General features: G+C 45.8%; 2 protein-coding genes across 5 annotated transcripts in view; one reads left to right on the top strand and one right to left on the bottom strand.

The window, feature by feature from the left end:
• Positions 1-17603, bottom strand: part of LOC135913706 (pre-mRNA splicing regulator USH1G-like) — a 125041-nt gene that overhangs the window by 35290 nt on the left and 72148 nt on the right. The window lies entirely within an intron of this gene.
• Positions 5720-17603, top strand: part of LOC135913694 (solute carrier family 35 member E3-like) — a 48080-nt gene continuing 36196 nt past the window's right edge. For 2 of the 4 annotated variants that reach the window (XM_065446275.2, XM_070522933.1), the window contains exons 1-2: positions 5805-5943; positions 9685-10019. The gene's annotated coding sequence lies outside the window, so the exon portion shown is untranslated. The other 2 variants (XM_070522934.1, XM_070522935.1) reach the window with 2 other exon arrangements.

Below are 17603 nucleotides of genomic sequence, written 5' to 3'. Positions count from 1 at the left end.
CTAGTCCAGCGAGGCGATCGCCTGTCGACGAGTAGTAGAAACAAGCGCGCGAGACAGGGGAAAAAAAAAATGTGATGGAGTCTGCACATCGAGACAGAAAAGCGAGATTGAAGCCGGCTCGCGCGGGAGACAGCCAGCGTATTACAAGTTGCCCGACGCGGAGGAAGAAAATAATGAAACAAAAAAAAACAACGGGAAAGGAAGGGATAAACCCAGACAGGCAATGCGTGACGCCTCGCCGCGTGCAGTTAATCTCGGCGCGCACAACAGGACGCCTGGGTACTCCAGCGCCATCTGGGAGGCCTGACGCATGCGTAGGAAGGTGGAAGGGAATTCCACATACGGCGTGTATATATATATATATATATATATATATATATATATATATATATATATATATATATATATATATATATCTTCAAGCTCCTTCCCGCTTACTAGAAGCGGCCATAATGGTGGAATGTAGCGCGAATGTAGAACCACAGAAGAAAAAATAAGAAGAGACGGACATCAGGAGACGCTAATCCTGAAGATTAAGCACTGTAGCTCTCCGCGATGTCACGAGTTCTGAACGTCTGTTAGGGGCTTATTAAATTGCTTATCGTTAATGAATAATTAGCATCGCATTGTAAAGGAAAGCAAACGAACGAAGGAGAACGTCTTTCGGCACCAAGGACGGCCGAATCATCTCTAAAAAGGTGTCGATATCCGCGACGTCTCGCTGCAGCGTAGGCGTTGCTGTTCGGGCACAGAAACTTCAAAGAAATGGGAAAGTTAAATGGCTTTAATTTCTTCTGCTTGTAATCATCCCTTCCCTGGTCAAATGAATGGAAACAAATTTTTAAAGAAATAATCAGTTAAATTAGTTTATAGCGTTGCTTCTTGTTGCTTCTTTAATACGCTCTTGCTGAACACCCATATGCAATGAGATTTCGTTCGCGTTTCTGCACAAGCTCAAGTGGACAAAGTTAATCCGGAGCACAGCAACTCTCGCAGTCCAGGTGTTCGCTTAGTGACGTATGTCAATGAATGAATGAATGAATGAATGAATGAATGAATGAATGAATGAATGAATGAATGAATGAATGAATGAATGAATCAGGCACAACGGCGTACGGATGCACGTCCGTCTGGTTGCGTACGCCGTTTGCAGACGACACGCGCCAAGGTTGCGACGCCGCACACACTGCAAGCAAACCAGAACAAGGGAACCAAAGAAGGGGAACCGAAGAAGACGCGCTCGACCAAGTCGTTCCTCGCTCCATTGGAGCAAGCAATGCACACATACGCGTGCTGTAACACCGAAGCCACAGATGCAGCAAACGCGCACCAAGCGAGACGACCGGATACGCCTCTGTCAAACGCTTGTCGAGACCGCGTAGTATCCGTACGGCATCCTAGTGGGTATGTCTTTCTCCAGCGGCCATTGACGTACGTGGATAACGAGTGCGTCGGCTGCTACGTACGTGTCGTTTGATGTATAGTTTTTGTGTCGTCTGCTGTGTGCCGTCTGCTGTGTGTCGTCTGCTGTGTGTCGTCTGCTGTGTGTCGTCTGCTGTGTGTCGTCTGCTGCGTATCGTCCTGCCATAAGTCGTCTGCTACCTGTTGTGCACTATCAGTCGAGGAGTGTTGAGTCGTCTGCTCCCGTGTCACGTTGATATCACTGTTTCGCTAGAAAAGATATTCAGCATGTCAATAATCGCATTAAAGTTCACGGAATACCGGAGACGCAGACGTACCTGTATGGTGAGGATGATGATAGAGTATTTCTAATGGCGCATCCCCTTCGAAACAAAGCGGCGATAAACAGCCGCCTAGCCTGCTTGAACAGGTTTTACTATAGATCTATTGTAGTGTATCATTTTGACCATCTCTACTTAATATTGTTGCTCTTCATAAAAAACTTATATATCTATATTGTAAAGTTATCTACGCATTTTACGCGGTGGCCTGTAACATACCGAGCTCCATTTCTTACCCGCACTTTTTCCCACCAAAACTTTAAGCGTATCTTGCTTATCTAGACCGCTAGCCAGTTAACACTCCCATAAGCTTTGAGTTCCAGCGCCCCTGGAAGGTAGGCGTGTCCTACGGTCCTAGCTCGGTGAATATATTTGCACTCCGAAACTATGTGCTCAGTCATCTCCAGAATTCTGCTGCAGCCAACAAATATATGCCTCATCGTTTTTCGACTATATGTTCCTCTGAAATCCAGCTCGGACCTCACATAGAAAAGGCGCAGCGTTGTTGGTGGCGCCACCATGTGACACCGTCGTCGACTAGAGCACACATAAGTGTAGGTGCAACTGCATCTATCTATATCTCGGTTGCAAATGCATTAGCAGCAACAATAATTCGCCTATACAGTAAATTTATTTTCTTTATGTGTTATTTTGCGAGAACAGTGCCGAAGCACTAAAACAGTTCTTAGAGGTTGTGGTTGCAGAAAGCGTCACATGGTGGCACTAGCAGCACTGCCGCCGCCATCGACGTCACCGGTATTCCGTAAACCGCAATGCATTTACTGACGGGCTAAAACATAACGTAACCTAATCTTTCGAAACCTTGTTTGTTAAGTGCGTTTATCCCGATCTCCGCATACGCTGAGGCTTCAGGTCGTACAGCAAGCGCGAGACTTTATACCATGCACCTTTCGCATTTGCCATGCAGGACGCATACGGCACGTTATACAGTCGCCTGAAATAAGCAAGTTGCACAATAATGACCGCGCGACGTCGATAAAAGAATAAGTGCGTATGTATATGGCAGTGCGCACTTTGACAGCGCCTCATACATCCATCATCATCATCATCCATCATCATCATCAACCAGGTTAAGCCCACTGCAGGGCAAAGGCCTCTCTCATACTTCTCCAACTACCCCGGTCATGTACTAATTGCGGCCATGTTATCCTTGCAAACTTCTTAATCTCATCCGCCCACCTAACTTTCTGCCGCCCCCCTGCTACGCTTCCCTTCCCTTGGAATCCATTCCGTAACTCTCAATGACCATCGGTTATCTTCCCTCCTCATTACGCGTCCTGCCCATGCCCCCATTTCTTTTTCTTGATTTCAACTACGATATCATTAACTCGTGTTTGTTCCCTTACCCAATCTGCTCTTTTCTTATCCCGTAACGTTACACCTATCATTCTTCTTTCCATAGCTCGTTGCGTCGTCCTCAATTTAAGTAGAACCCTTTTCGTAAGCCTCCAGGTTTCCGCCCCGTACGTGAGTACTGGTAAGACACAGCTGTTACAAACTTTTCTCTTGAGGGATAATGGCAACCTGCTGTTCATGATCTGAGAACGCCTGCCAAACGCACCCCAGCCCATTCTTATTCTTCTGATTATTTCCGTCTCATGATCCGGATCCGCAGTCACTACCTGTCCTAAGTAGATGTATTCCCTTGCCACTTCCAATGCCTCACTACCTATCGTAAACTGCTGTTCTCTTCCGAGACTGTTAAACATTAGTTTTCTGTAGATTAATTTTTAGACCCACTCTTCTGCTTTGCCTCTCCAGGTCAGTGTGCATGCATTGCAGTTGGTCCCCGGAGTTACTAAGCAAGGCAATATCATCAGCGAATCGCAAGTTACTAAGGTATTCTCCATACATACATACACCCACCAACAAACAAACAAACAAACACACAAACAAACAAACAAACAAACAAACGCGCGATAGCGCATACAAGTAAAACAAGAAAGAAAAACAGCCAATTGAGCGCGAGCTAGCGTCAGACGGAACGAATTTTACGACACGGAGAGCGGAAAGAAACGCATTTCAGCGAAGGAAGCGGGAGATTCCTTCCACCCGGCCAAGGGGGCGCCACTAAGCGCAAGTCATCGTCATCATCGTTCCGTTTGTAAGGAGCACGCGGCATGCAGGCCTGCCTCGCGGCAAGCGAGGCTTCGGTGCTTTTAGCGCAGCAGCCGCCGGGCCTTGCCGTGTCGTACGGTGGATCGCGCACTCATCGCGAAAGCAAACCAGGTCACGACCGACCGAGACAAAAGGAGCCAAGACACGCCTCCTACCCACCCCCAACTACGTACATACACGGCTCCCTTTCTGCTGGACCGAGTCGCCTTCTGCTTCCTTTTCTCGGCTTCTTCTGCAGTTCGTGTACTGTTCGCGCGGCATTGGTGTAGCTCTCCTTTGAACTCCTTCTGGAAATGGATGATTCACCGCCACCCAAGCAGACGACGCTTCCTCTTGCACGTCTGCTCGTTCGCTCGTTCGCTCTGGCAACGTGTACGCTAAGGTCCACGCTCTTGTAGAATGTGCCCACTTATGTAGCATTCAAACGAGTGCAACTTGGACATCCATCATGAATTTGGTAGGGAAAGATATGCTTGGTATGAGATGCGTTATATGCCTATATTGGCAGATAAATATTACAGAAACACTCGCGCCTACGTAAACTGAGCTGCATACACCGCCACCCAAGCAGACGACGCTTCCTCTTGCACGTCTGCTCGTTCGCTCTGGCAACGTGTACGCTATGGTCCACGCTCTTGTAGAATGTGCCTACTTACGTAGCATTCAAACTGATGCAACTTGGACATCCGTCATGAACTTGGTAGGGAAACATATGCTTGGTATGGATGCGTTATATGCCTATATTGGCAGATAAATGTTACAGAGACACCCGTACCAACGTAAACTGAGCTGTGATCAGTCACGAAATAGTAATTCGCTGTTTCCTTCAACAGTGCGCCACTCTGCATGCTTGCTGAGACTGAGCTCCGAGTCGTTCTTCTGCACTCAAGATATGTGCACCTTCTGACCGTACGCAGTTAAATCGAGATAACACGCGCAATCAACTATTTTCGGCGATTCTTGTAAAACACTTCATGTCCTAAATTAGAGTGCTGCTTCTTGCAGTTGCTAGAATTTAAATTTCCTTCTAAATTGCAGCAAATTTCATTCACACCGGTCCAGCCGTTTTCTGGTGATAGCATTTATGCGTTTCACATGTGTATGATTAAGGGAAATCAGTTGAACATAAGGGGGGGGGGGGGGGGGGGTAGGAGCTGTCATACTCAGCTGGTTATAAGAAAAAAAAATAAAGAAGCATCTTCCTATCTCTACTGCCTTCCTCTTTCTTCCACGGCCGGCCTTCTGTTCACCTAACGCTCACCAGAAGGCAGACTTTAATGCAGAAATAGGTTTTGCTCAATTTCGGTATACTCCAGAGCGGCGGTTGGGCTGCGTTTTCAGTGGCTAACTATCCAGCCCCTTCGGCTGCCTCGATTCGTTTCTCGTCTGTAGACAAGTGCGACCACACCGCTGGGCACGAAATCCCGAAACAGGGAGGTGAAAGACAAGAGCTGGCATCTCGGAATCGCTAAGAAGCCCGTCGGCGCGCACGTTCTGTAACCAGAAAACAAAGAAAAAGGAAAAAAGAGAGAAAAAGATAAAGACAGAGGTTCATATCGTATTCACTGCAGACACCCAACAATGGGCCGATTCGTCGTCCAGACGTCGTCCAGATGTCGTCACCGAGAAAGGACCGATCGACTCGGAGGGGAGCATTCAAAAGAAAGAAAGAAAGAAAGAAAGAAAGAAAGAAAGAAAGAAAGAAAGAACGAAAGAAAGAAAGAAAGAAAGAAAGAAAGAAAGAAAGAAAGAAAGAAAGAAAGAAAGAAAGAAAGAAAGAAAGAAAGAAAGAAAGAAAGAAAGAAAGCCTGCTCCGCTGTTATACCGCGATCGCTATAGCGACTGCAATGTACGTACGTATCGCTGCCGTCTGCTGACGGGCGGCTCGGCTGACCTCCAAAGAGCAACTTCGAAAGGTGCCGCATCACTTGTTCTCCGCTTTTCTCTTTCTTTTACATTAACGTGTGTGCAGTCGAGCTAGATATACATTGTTGAAACTTTTTTTCTCGGCGTTCTTTATACTTTAGTCATTAGGGAAGATCAATGGATAACGTTTTGGCAGGTGAGTCGATTTTACCGTTTGTGCGAGGCAGTCCCGAACATTTATAGAGTTTTCATTGCCGCTTCAGCGCATAGCTGAACTCCGGCCAGTGCCCTATCTCTTTTCTTACTAAGTTGCTGGATTTAACGTTCTAAAATAGCGCAGCTGGTTACGAGGCATACCATAGTTGAGGGCCCCGGATGTAATTCTGATCACCTGCAGGTTCGTTGACCGGCACCTAAAGTTCACTAACGTCTTTGCATATCCGTTATTAGGCGCGTTCGCGCTCACCCAGTGTGTAAGGTAGTCAACCGGGTTTAGTCCTGACCAATCACCCTAACTATTACCTTATCCTTCTCTCTCTCTCTCTCGTGTGAAAGGGGAAGACGACGCTGAACCCCAAAGGTGTACTCTCTCAGGTCGGTGAGCCACACCCTACGGTTCCCGCTTAACTTCACGGAACTGCCACACCTGCCATATGCTTTTATTCCTCGCTCGGTCAAGTGGCTATTCGGCGTTTAGCTGGCGGAGCGCTATGTCACGGGTTCGAGTCCCGACTGCTTTGCTGCGCGGTGGTTGAGAAGAGAGACGCGCGTGCGTCGAGCTCTTCATGGCATGTCAAAGAACCCCGTCGCACCCCCCCCCCCCCCCCCCTTATGTTTGAAACTCATTGACAGCATATTCCCCTATGCGACACCTCTCAAAAAGTGTCGTGCGTTGCCTCGGGAACACATGAATGAATGAATGAATGAATGAATAAATGAATTCAACTGCATTATATTATTTACTTCGCCATCACATATATACATGATAGCCGAGGTGCCCCCAGTAAAGGTAATGTTTCAATACACGTATATCTTGACAAACCCGTGGACACCGCCTGTAACACATAAGCGACAGTGCAGCATCGATCAGGCAATAATAAATTAAATTAACTAACATTTACATAGTCTAACAAAAGTAACAATATAACGTTCAACATAACACAAGCAAGATAATGAATGGATGAATCAATCAATAATCAATCAATCATCAAAACTCCCCATTTCATGCATCGCCATTTTTGTTTTTTATTATTATTATTATTATTATTATTTTTTTTAGCGAGCTTCACATTAGAATAATACCGGTGTCGCTCGGGCGTATACACTTCCGGTCGCAGCTGCTTCCTTTGGGGTAAGCTCGCGGAAGGGAGCCAACGGGGATCGCGGATTATGGAAACGAGATTTCGTAGAACACGCCAAGTATACTCTCCTCGAGAGAGAGAGAGAGAGAGAGAAAGAGAGCTCCAAGCTGAGCTTCCAGCTGGGGAGTTCCAGTTCGGGCCTAAAGTAAAGGGCGGTGGTTTTCCGCACAGCCGGCTTGCTTTTACTCAGACAATGCCTTCACCGTCTACGACGCCGCTTTACAGACGCGCTGCAAGGTTAATCGGCAATTGTTCTTGAGCAGTAAGGAGAGGGGGGGAGGTGTGCATTTTGCTTGTAGTAGTATCGGCTCACGAACAAACGCTATCGGCACGTGAACAAAGAAACAAGCAAACATCCTCAACCACACACACAGACATACGCAACACAACACTCAGGCGAGCTAACACAAAGTATTTCCGCAATAAGCAATACGAACAGTGCTTTCTCAGACGCCTCCGTAGAGCCAGATGTTGAATGCCTCTTTGCTTTTGCAAAGAAGGAACAGGCGGTAGGAGCGACTATATGTGTATATGCACGACGTGAAAGTGTTATAACATTTACTAAGATTTCACCAATAAGTAATGATCGCAAATTATACATTTCGTAGAGATTCGTAGCGCATCAGATTTAAGCAGTTTGTAGATTTCAATAGGTCCAATTTGCACAATTGCGAAATCATTATTTTTTTAATTGCCGATTTACAGAGCCGTAAACTGGATGATTCGTTTTTGATGGCTTTTCCTTTTTCTGCAATTTTGCGATTTTCAACAACTTCTGCAAAAAAATCGGTATATTCTCACTGCAAAATATTATCCCTGCACACGGTAAATTTTAGACCATTACTTTAAGTGCAACAAACCTCGCCGAATTCGCTTCAGTGGACATTGATCAAAGCTATTGCGCCGTTGGCACGTGTACATGTTAGATATCGACTCCTGAGGTGAACAGGACGCTTCAACAATTAGCTCGGGCCCTCCAATCTAACTATATAAGGGAGCGGAGAAATCGTTTTTGTTGGAAACCACTACACTGATTCTGGCGAGTTTTGTAGCGTCTAAAACAAGAAGTCAATATCTAGTGACTGCAAGAAGTGAATTTCTTATTTTGGTGGTCAACATCTTCACTAAAATTATTGAAAATTACGAAGTTTTCTAAAAAAAACTGACGTATAATGTTTACAACTCTATAACTCAGCAAAAAGAAAAAGATATTACAATTCTGTAAACTGCGTCTAATAATTCATCTAAAGCGAACAAGATTTATATATTATACACCGCTACGAAATATACCACTAATCTCTGGGTAAGACTGGCAAAACTCCTCGTAACCAGTCAATAAAAAATTTTATTATGAAGTTTTACGTGCGAAAACCACGATTTAATTATGAGACACGCCGTAGTGAAGGACTCCGGAGTAATATGGACCACCAGGGGTTCTTTAACGTGCACCTAAATCTAAGTACACGGGTGTTTTCGCATATCGCCCCCATCGCGTAACCAGAGAAACAATTTCGCGTTAGCTGTAAATTAATATATGCAAATGTGTCCACCTTAATTTTTTTTAATAATGAATACAGTCTGCAGAAGTGCGATATCCCATTTTTCGTGCTGAGTCGCAGATGTGTTAACTTCGCCCTTCATTTTTTTTTAACCTATACCAATTTTAGGGAATTCTCGTGAAAAAAAGTCTATGCCAAAAATAAAAATTCTGCTTCTTAGAGTCACTGGAATCTAGCTTCCTCTCTAAAATGCAACAAAGTTGAATCAAATCGGTCCGGTGGTCGTCCCACAAAAGCCCTGCGCCAGGTTTGATGAGGTTTGTTACACTTAAAGTAAAAAGATAAAATTTATAGTTAGTGTTGGCAGCGAATTCTCCATGTAGACCGTCAATTTCTTTAGCAATAATTGTTGCAAATAGCAAATTTTCGAAAAACGAAACTTTAGTGATTACAACTTTGTAGCACAGCAACGTAAACGATATTACAATTCTGTAAATTGCACTTAATAGTACATCTTAAGCATACAGAATTGATGTGTTACGCATGGGTCTCAAATAGACGACTTATATGTGAATACTTTTTCAACAATTTGTAAACAACGTAATAAATTGACGTCAGATATCAATTGATTAATCAAATTTGTCTGCTTTGGATGCTCCAACGGATGCAGTTTACAGAAATAGAATGTCTTTTCTTAGTGCAGAGCTACGAATATTTAAAACTCGTGCTTTTGTTTTTTTCCTCACAATTCTTATAAAAATTTCTTATAAAAAATCAGGCCCTAACTCGCAATTCCGCTTCAAACAGCCCCTATCATTTAACGTTCTCTCTCCCAAATGCAACAAATATCATTAAAATCGGCCCATTGGTTATCTCAGGAAAGAGTTTCTGCGTTTTACATGTACCATTTGAATAGCCGGCATCGGAGTTGGGCCCGACCCAAAGCTTCCCCTCAAAGCCTGCGCATATACTACACCTGTCCAGCTGCCTTTATTACGTAGTACCCTATTCCTGGTCTTCCTTCACCGTCTTACACCTGTCTCTCTTTTTCTTTCACCCTCCCTTTACCCTGTCTAGTGAATGCCGCGTCGCTGGACGGAAAGGCTTCTTCATTCCGCGACCAACTTTACGGCCCGCTTTCACGGACTACCGTTGCTTAAAGACAGCTCCGAAAAGAAAGATTAAAAGACACACACAAAAAAACAAGGAAAGCTGTGGCATCGTACGCACTGTCACCCCGTCAAAGCCAGAGTGCGCGAGCGACCACTTCGCACTCGGCTACGACCACCAGGAGGCGACACACGAGTACACGTCGACTAAGGCAAGGTCCGGTGACAGCTGTGGAGGGAGAGGAAGCAACAGCAGCGCCACGGTGCGGCGGCGACGACAGCGGGAAGCAGACGGAGGAGACGGTATGTGTGCGCGGCGGAGTGTTCACTACGCGGTTTACTGCCTGCCACTATTACGGTGCGGAAGTGTGAAGCGTCGGGTGAGAGCTGGCTTATAATGTTTTAGACTACGGCTACGGTTTATTACCTGCCACTATAGAGTTTCTCCCTATATTATTTAGAGGGGAATCTGGCGCTGCTGCGCTGTAGTATGCTCGGAGAGCCAGGCAAGCACCGTTCCGTCTGTCACAATTATTCATTTTCTACTAAAACAGCACGTAAAAAGCTGCTTTAGCTTTACTATTACACAAACACACATGTTTTGTTTAACTATAAGAACTTGATATTGCATGTACAATTATATGATACGTAAAATGTATCAGCGGGCCGCTAAAGTTGGAGGACAGACGACAATATTCGCGCTCACTTAGAAACAGTTTGTCGTTCTGATCTTGCTTTTCTTCGCTTGGTCATGCATTGCGGGTGAGTAAAGATGTAATATGCGTGAATGGAAACATTTTATGAAGATTTTTACTTTAAGAATGCGTTATTTGTGTAGCCAAATCCACGTTCTAACGAAGCCTCTTACAACACCAGCCAACACGAGGCCTCGCAGACACACATACCGTCATTCCCATGACGGCACGGCACCCCTTAAGAAACTCCCATAGACAGTGGCGCCAGATTTCCCTCTAGGTGTTATAGTGAGAAGAACTCTATGCCTGCCACTATTAAGGTGCGGCAGTGTGAAGGGTCGGAAGAGAGCTGGCTTATAATATGTTAGACTACGGCTACTGTACAGGCATCCTGCACTGGCCAGGGGGCGCTACGATCGACTCCACCATTTATTAGGCAGCCCGAGCTGGGACTCTCCGAGAAGAAAGTAAAAACATACCGGAGCAAATATCAGCCACAGGATGAGGCCTGCGTCCGCTGCAGCAAAAGTGCGGAAATGAATCAGCACATAGTAATTTTGAATGCCGGGACATTCACCCCAGGAAGACCCGCAGGAAATTTCCACGTGCGCTGGGGGTTCAAAACCCGATGGCTGAATTAACCGGTCGACAGCCGAAAGAAGCGAGGGACCTTTACAGCACTGGTGGAGGAAAAATGCAAAAAAGAGGTTGATGAACCGGAGTCATAACAGGCGCAGGTAACTGTACAATGTAGAAATAGAGGTTTTAATGAAATAGATAAATACCTATGGGAGGTATAGGGAGAATACTATAGGCTGCGATGCATGTATATATAATACCCGATTAGCTCAAGCAACTAGGTGACTACAGCTATCGTGCTCTGGTGCCGGGCACATCGAGGTCACTGGTGCGATTACCGAGCGCGACTACATTTCGAAGACAGCAGAATGCGAGCGAAAACGATCGTGCACTGCATTCGACGTGAAGTATCCCGGATGGTGAAAAACGTAATCTGAAACACAAGCTGGCAGTGAGCCACCAAACGTCTTTACTGAACCCTAAGTGAACAAAATGAAAGGAATAAGAAATTTACACATGTGAAATAAAGTTCTCAGTATCATAGTAATTTAAAAAATGAGTTCGTAGATAGCGAGATCGCTGGCCTGCTGATTTTGGTTCCCACGTTTCAACATTCGTGTATCTTAAGCGCGTTATCTAATACAGTATGTACACGTATATAAGAGGCATATAAGAGGTAAAGGGTAAGACGTGTACAGAAGAGGTAAACTAGAGGTCGGAAGTCAGCGTTCGCTGCGCGTCCACCTATCGAGCTCAGTGCCAAAGTTATGTCGTGACCTTAAACGTCCACGCAGGTGCCGGCGAACAGCGTATGCATACACCGCGCCAGGTTGTAAATTCAAACCGAGAGCAGGCCAGAGATTCGGCTCTTTGAATGGGCGCTTACTGCTTTTTCCCCCGGCTTTCGTATAAACAGGCTTGCCCGGTTGCCGGGCAAGCGAAGCGCTCTGGCACTTTACGAGGTCCGTGCCGCATAAACAGGGCGCACTTTGGATCCTCTCGAAAGCGAAATTTCCATGACGGTTCGCGAAGTCGAGCTGTGGACACGGTTGTCGTAAGACGCTTCGGCTCCGCGGCCCCTGGACAAATCGGTATACATCGTGCCGGCGCGCGGAGAGTTCGATTATCGATCGCTGTCGCATATCGTTAAACGGAGTCGGTGGAAGCGCTTCGGTTTTTATTTGTTCTGCCCTTCGCTGCGGCGGCTACGAACGCGGGTACCGGATTTTCGCGAGCATAACTTAGCTCCTCTATTCCTGCATGATGACGTGGAGATTTGGGAGATGCGCTTCAGACTTTTGGCGTCCACTTTTCTTTCCGGTTCGCGCGGTGGGCGCAACGCTTTGTTTTGTTGTATACCTCTGTTGTGTACTATGCTATTATCTTGTAGGGTCTGTTCTGTATACACCTTGAAAGCCACTCCACGTGAGGAACCTGTGAAACGTCAACAGTAGTTGTTAAGTGAGTGAGTTATTTAATTAATCAAAGAATTAATGACGGAATGGTTCCCAAAGTTTAGATCTGGACTCTACACTGCAAGATTATTTACACATGTGTGTGCATATCGCTGTAGAAAACGCCTTTGACGCACCTTAACCTGCCAGCTTTCTTTTTTCTTACTGTGTTGCAGTACAATGTAACTATGAGAACAGCACCCAATTCTGCATAGTTATAAACTGTAATATAAAGGGTATATTTTCACAGGTTATGTATTTGTCTCGTAAGGGTGCAGGGGTGCTTTACTTTGGTGACGCAGTTTAGCTCTGATGGCAGCTATGCAATATCACTTCGGATACAATTTTACTACAAAACAACATAATGTGTGTCCTTCTTAAGTGTGTAACAAGATGGAACCGACTCCAGAGTATTTGTCACTGTCGTACATAGTTACAGAGTAAGTAAAAAACGTTTTATTGACGTCTTTTGCGGCTGCTACCAACACGGGTACCGCATTTACTCGAGTTTAACCCTCGAGCATAGCTTGAAGGTTAGTCTATGGCTGATACTATGTATTTGGGAACACGAACAGCTTGTTAGTTCATGCTGTTTTCGTTCTAAGTACGAAACCCATCAGTCCCGTATCACGGCGTACGTTGAAAAATGCTTCACGCTTTAAAATATATGTGACGAAAGAGCTCCGAAATTTTCGAAGGTACTAACTCTCAGTCACGCCCAAGAAACACAGATAATGTCATTCAACGAGTGAATTACGAGCCCTTATTGCCAATAAGCAGCCCGGCCGGCCTGGGTGCGATCTTATAACGGTTCAGAAAGCAAACTGCTCGCTTGCTCCTCGCGTACATAATGTTAGTACAATATGTATTAATCTTATAGAGAATACCAACCGGGAGAACAATTCCGTGTTCTTTATCCTTTGCTTCGGCTATTACGATCAAACTGTACATCCCGCGTACTACGACTTCCGCTGTTACACATCTCTGAGGGGAAGTTAGCGAGTAATTAAGATTGCGATAGGCCACTTCTGCGTAAAGAAAGAAGGAAAGAAAGAAAAAAAAAGTCAGTGGCGCTCAAGTGAACCTCTGTGAGGCCCTGGATCCATGAACTTAAACCGCGTTCATGACTTTGCAAAGTATTCGGGAGCTCACTCGACGCACGTTCTGCCTCTTCGAGGGGCAATGTGCAATTGACGGCGGTCCGAAGGAGACCACCGTCAGTTGCATATTATATATATATATATAAAAGGGTTTCTTTAAAGTTCAGCAGGCGGGACCCGACGTAACATATGCAGGAAAGAGACGACGAACCTTTGAGTCATGTTTCTATCTTGTATCCTGAACACATCTGCATTTCATTTGTGTATTCCAAAATGCGTGCCATTGATAATGATTTACGATGCGCAGTGTAATTAGTTCCAGTCAGCGCAGCAAGTGCGCCCTCTGCTCTAGATACAGTGCTTTTAAAGCTGTGTATGAGTTGTTTATGCGTTACTGCACTCTGACGAAGGCTGGTCCACCAGCCGAAAACGTTGATACGTCTTCCAAAAGGTTTGTCGTCTCTTTCCTGCACACACACACACACACACACACACACACATACACACACACACACACACACACAATATATATATATATATATATATATATATATATATATATATATATATATATATATATATATATATATATATATATAGTGGCTGCATTTTTCGACGGGCCAAGCCTATGAGAAAGCTGAGAAGCACAACTTTGTGATTATCTCTGGTTTACTTGCCTAACAGTTTCTGTCGATGGACCAACCTTTATTGAAGGGCTGCAGTATATATATACACACAGCACGTGACCAGCTTCCCACACTTCACACGCTGTTTTTCTTTCTACTTTGACGCTCCGAAATGCGAACGCATTAAAAACAGACGCCAGGATTCGAGGAAACCGGACACTGGAATACGCGAGCGAGCGAGCGACGCGCAGAATAATGTGAGAACGATTCTGGCGCGTCTGCGAACCGCTGGTTTGTTTTATGCATGCCGCGCAAGCGCTTACGCGGTATTTCACGGGCGCCACCAAACACTCCGCTTGGAGGCGCGCCTGTTTGTACTCGAAATGCGAGCGCGGTGTGTGTGTGCACACGTGAGAAGAAAACAGCTTGCGGGGACGGTCGTTACAAACGCGTGAAGGACGCCGCTGTGAAAATGGCCGACGCCTCCGCGCGCTGACCCTCTGGTAATGCCCCGCCTGGCACGTTGCGCACAAACCGTGAGATAGTGCGCGCGGATTCTTGAAAAGAAAGAAAGAAAGGAAGAAAGAAAGAATGAAAGAAAAGTGTGGTAGGCCTGCGGGAAGCAGAAGTAGACCGCCGGGAAGCAGAAGTTCTGCATAAACAACGTCTCACCCAATCCTGCGGGAAGCAGAAGTAGACCGCCGGGAAGCAGAAGTTCTGCATAAACGTCTCACCGAATGAAGGTCGTTGGTCTCGCGTTTCGAAATTTCGAAATATAGGGCTCGGTGTGCGTTGCACCGCAAGGTGGCGGGAGCTTTCCTTGCGGAATAAATTTAGGCATGTGTAGACTGTGTATAGGCGATTCTTATATATATTGCACTACAGACCTTATAGAGACCTACGGCCTCGAACTTTCGGCTGACAGCCTTCTATACATTATACGTAGGAGTAGTCCCATAGAACGTCTTCAATGCAAACCATAGGTAAACAATGGCCCTACACATTTTTTTTTTTTGTAGAAAGTCCTTTCTACATTGTCTAAAGACATGTTCCTATAGAAAATGCGCAGACTCTTTCGTCGATAAAAAGTAGACGTCAGGTCTTAAGCCTACACCCTGTCCACAGACCAGTCTATAAGGTACAGCAGAAACGTCATGACTGCATGAATTGTCTACACGCTGTCCAAATGAGAATTTTATGAAGGTTCCACTGCGGGTCTCAGTCACCTCATGTTGTCTGTCCGTTGTCTCATATTGCTGGCTTCGGGAAGTTCGATAGAGATAATTTCGCACCGGTGTATGCCTCAGTGAAGTGTTTAAGTGAGTATTAAACACAGCACAGCATAGATCGAGAACGCGATCTTTTTTTATACGACTCATCAATCAAGGCGGTTAACGTCAAGTTCTGTGTGATAATCACTGAGTGAGTAAATAATATAATAATTAGCTAAACTTTCCACGGTACTCCTTCAATTAACAATTCTAGAAGGCCTTATAAGTGCAAAACTGAAGCAATGCGGGGCGCAAATCATTTGCCTCTTCGCTAGAAACATTGCGGCTTGTAGCATATCTGTTTCGAGAACTATGTGCCCCCCCCCCGAGAACTGCGGTGAAATGTCCCGAGTACTTTCAGTACTGCACTCTTTCGCACTGCCTGAAGATGTTAGCCGTGCACCAATGCATTTTGGCTGCACATTTAGAGTACACGCATGCGTCTCAACAACGGTGAGCCTCCAGCGACCGCTTTCCCAAAGTAACAGAAACGGGTCTCGAAGGCTATGCTTTTGCGGGCTGCACGCGCCAGAAGCGATTGCAGGAGTCGGAAACACGTGATGACCACCACGTTTCTGACAGCACCTATTACGCTGCAGAGGAGCAGCCCCAAGTTGCGAACGCTAACGACTCTTTGGCTCGTCCCCTCGGCCCAGGGTATATCATCTCGGTCTGTTTGTTTCTCTGTCCACGGTAGCCACTTACCCCGTTGACCCCCAACATCTTACGCAAACAACGTTTCGTGGACCTAATGACGTAATTGAGTATACAGTGAGGCGAGATGACACGCGACGTCGGCGTGCCCTCATTCTGCAAGTCTCCTTCCTCCTCACCAGGTGGCGTTTCGTCAGCGCCTTCTGTTTTGTCGTCTGTTTCGTCGTCTGCTGTTCTGTTTGCTGTTTCGTCGTCTGTTTCGTCCATCGTCTGTTTTGACCAGCAGACGATGCCTATGCATGTGCCACTGTCCGCTGAGTTTCGTATTCAAATTACTATCGAAGAGGAATATGGCGCTGCTGTAGCTCAGCCACTGTGATAATATGATGGGAAGTACGTGGCTTTCTTTCTACGATTTGGCATGGCTTCGTTGAGAAAGCGAACTTCAACACCTGCGATGTTCGTTGCGGTTAAGCTGTGCAGCACATACAGGGACTAGTCCTGTATGTGCCGTGTGCACATACAGATGTGCACATGTGCTTCCGCATGCTCGCAATAGCCTCCCAGGCAGCTATTGTTGGAAAGGTCCACAAGGTGGCGGGACACAAAAGGAAACACCTAATCGGTACTTTAACAACTGTTATACCAGAAGTGCGACTTATAGGATCACTCGATCACTTCATTATACGCTATCTTATTCTACCGGTGCTGACATATGGGGCGGAAACTTGGACACTAAGAAGCTCGAAAATAAGTTAAGGACCACGCAAAGAGCGGTGGAACGAAGAATGTTAGGCATAACGTCGAGAGACAGGAAGAAAGCGGTGTGGCTCAGGGAGCAAACAGGCCAATAGCCGATATTCTAATTGACATTACGAGAAAGAAATTGAGCTGGGCAGGTCATGTAATGCGTAGGTTAGATAACCAGTGGACCATTAGGGTTACAGAATGGGTGCCAAGAGAAGGGAAACGCTGTCGAGGACGACAGAAGGCTAAATGGGGTGATGAAATTAAGAAATTCGCGGGCGCTAGCTGGAATCGGTTGGCGCAGGACAGGGGTAATTGGAGATCGCAGGGAGAGGCCTTCGTCCTGCAGTCCATGGACATAAAATAGGCTGAAGATGATCTCTGTAAATAGTCCTCTCGTCGAAGAACGTGCCCTGCTGAGCTTTTAGTGATTTCGATGCAAAAACACGCAGTATGGACGTTTTCAAATACAAAGTCCATGTTACCTTTCGCTTGTAGCCCAAAGGAAAGGAGAAACACGTTTTGTCAGTCCAGGAAGCGTAAAGAGGCAGGTTATTTGACAGAGCTAGGCATGTATACAGTCTTTGAAACTGGCGCTTCTGCAATGGTCGATGCACACCGATCAGATGGTCGTGTTTCATTACATATCGTACCACCCTGCATACCATCCTCAAGTCAACCACAAAACTCAGCGCACACGTCATAACAGGTCCATCTTCAGAGTAACTGCGAAGTTTTTTACACGACTGATATACAACAGG

This window comes from Dermacentor albipictus, chromosome 8 (genome assembly GCF_038994185.2).
Source record: "Dermacentor albipictus isolate Rhodes 1998 colony chromosome 8, USDA_Dalb.pri_finalv2, whole genome shotgun sequence".
Taxonomy (NCBI): Eukaryota; Metazoa; Arthropoda; class Arachnida; order Ixodida; family Ixodidae; genus Dermacentor; species Dermacentor albipictus.
The sequence above is the reverse complement of the archived record's forward strand: the minus strand, read 5'-3'. Positions and strand labels throughout refer to the sequence as shown.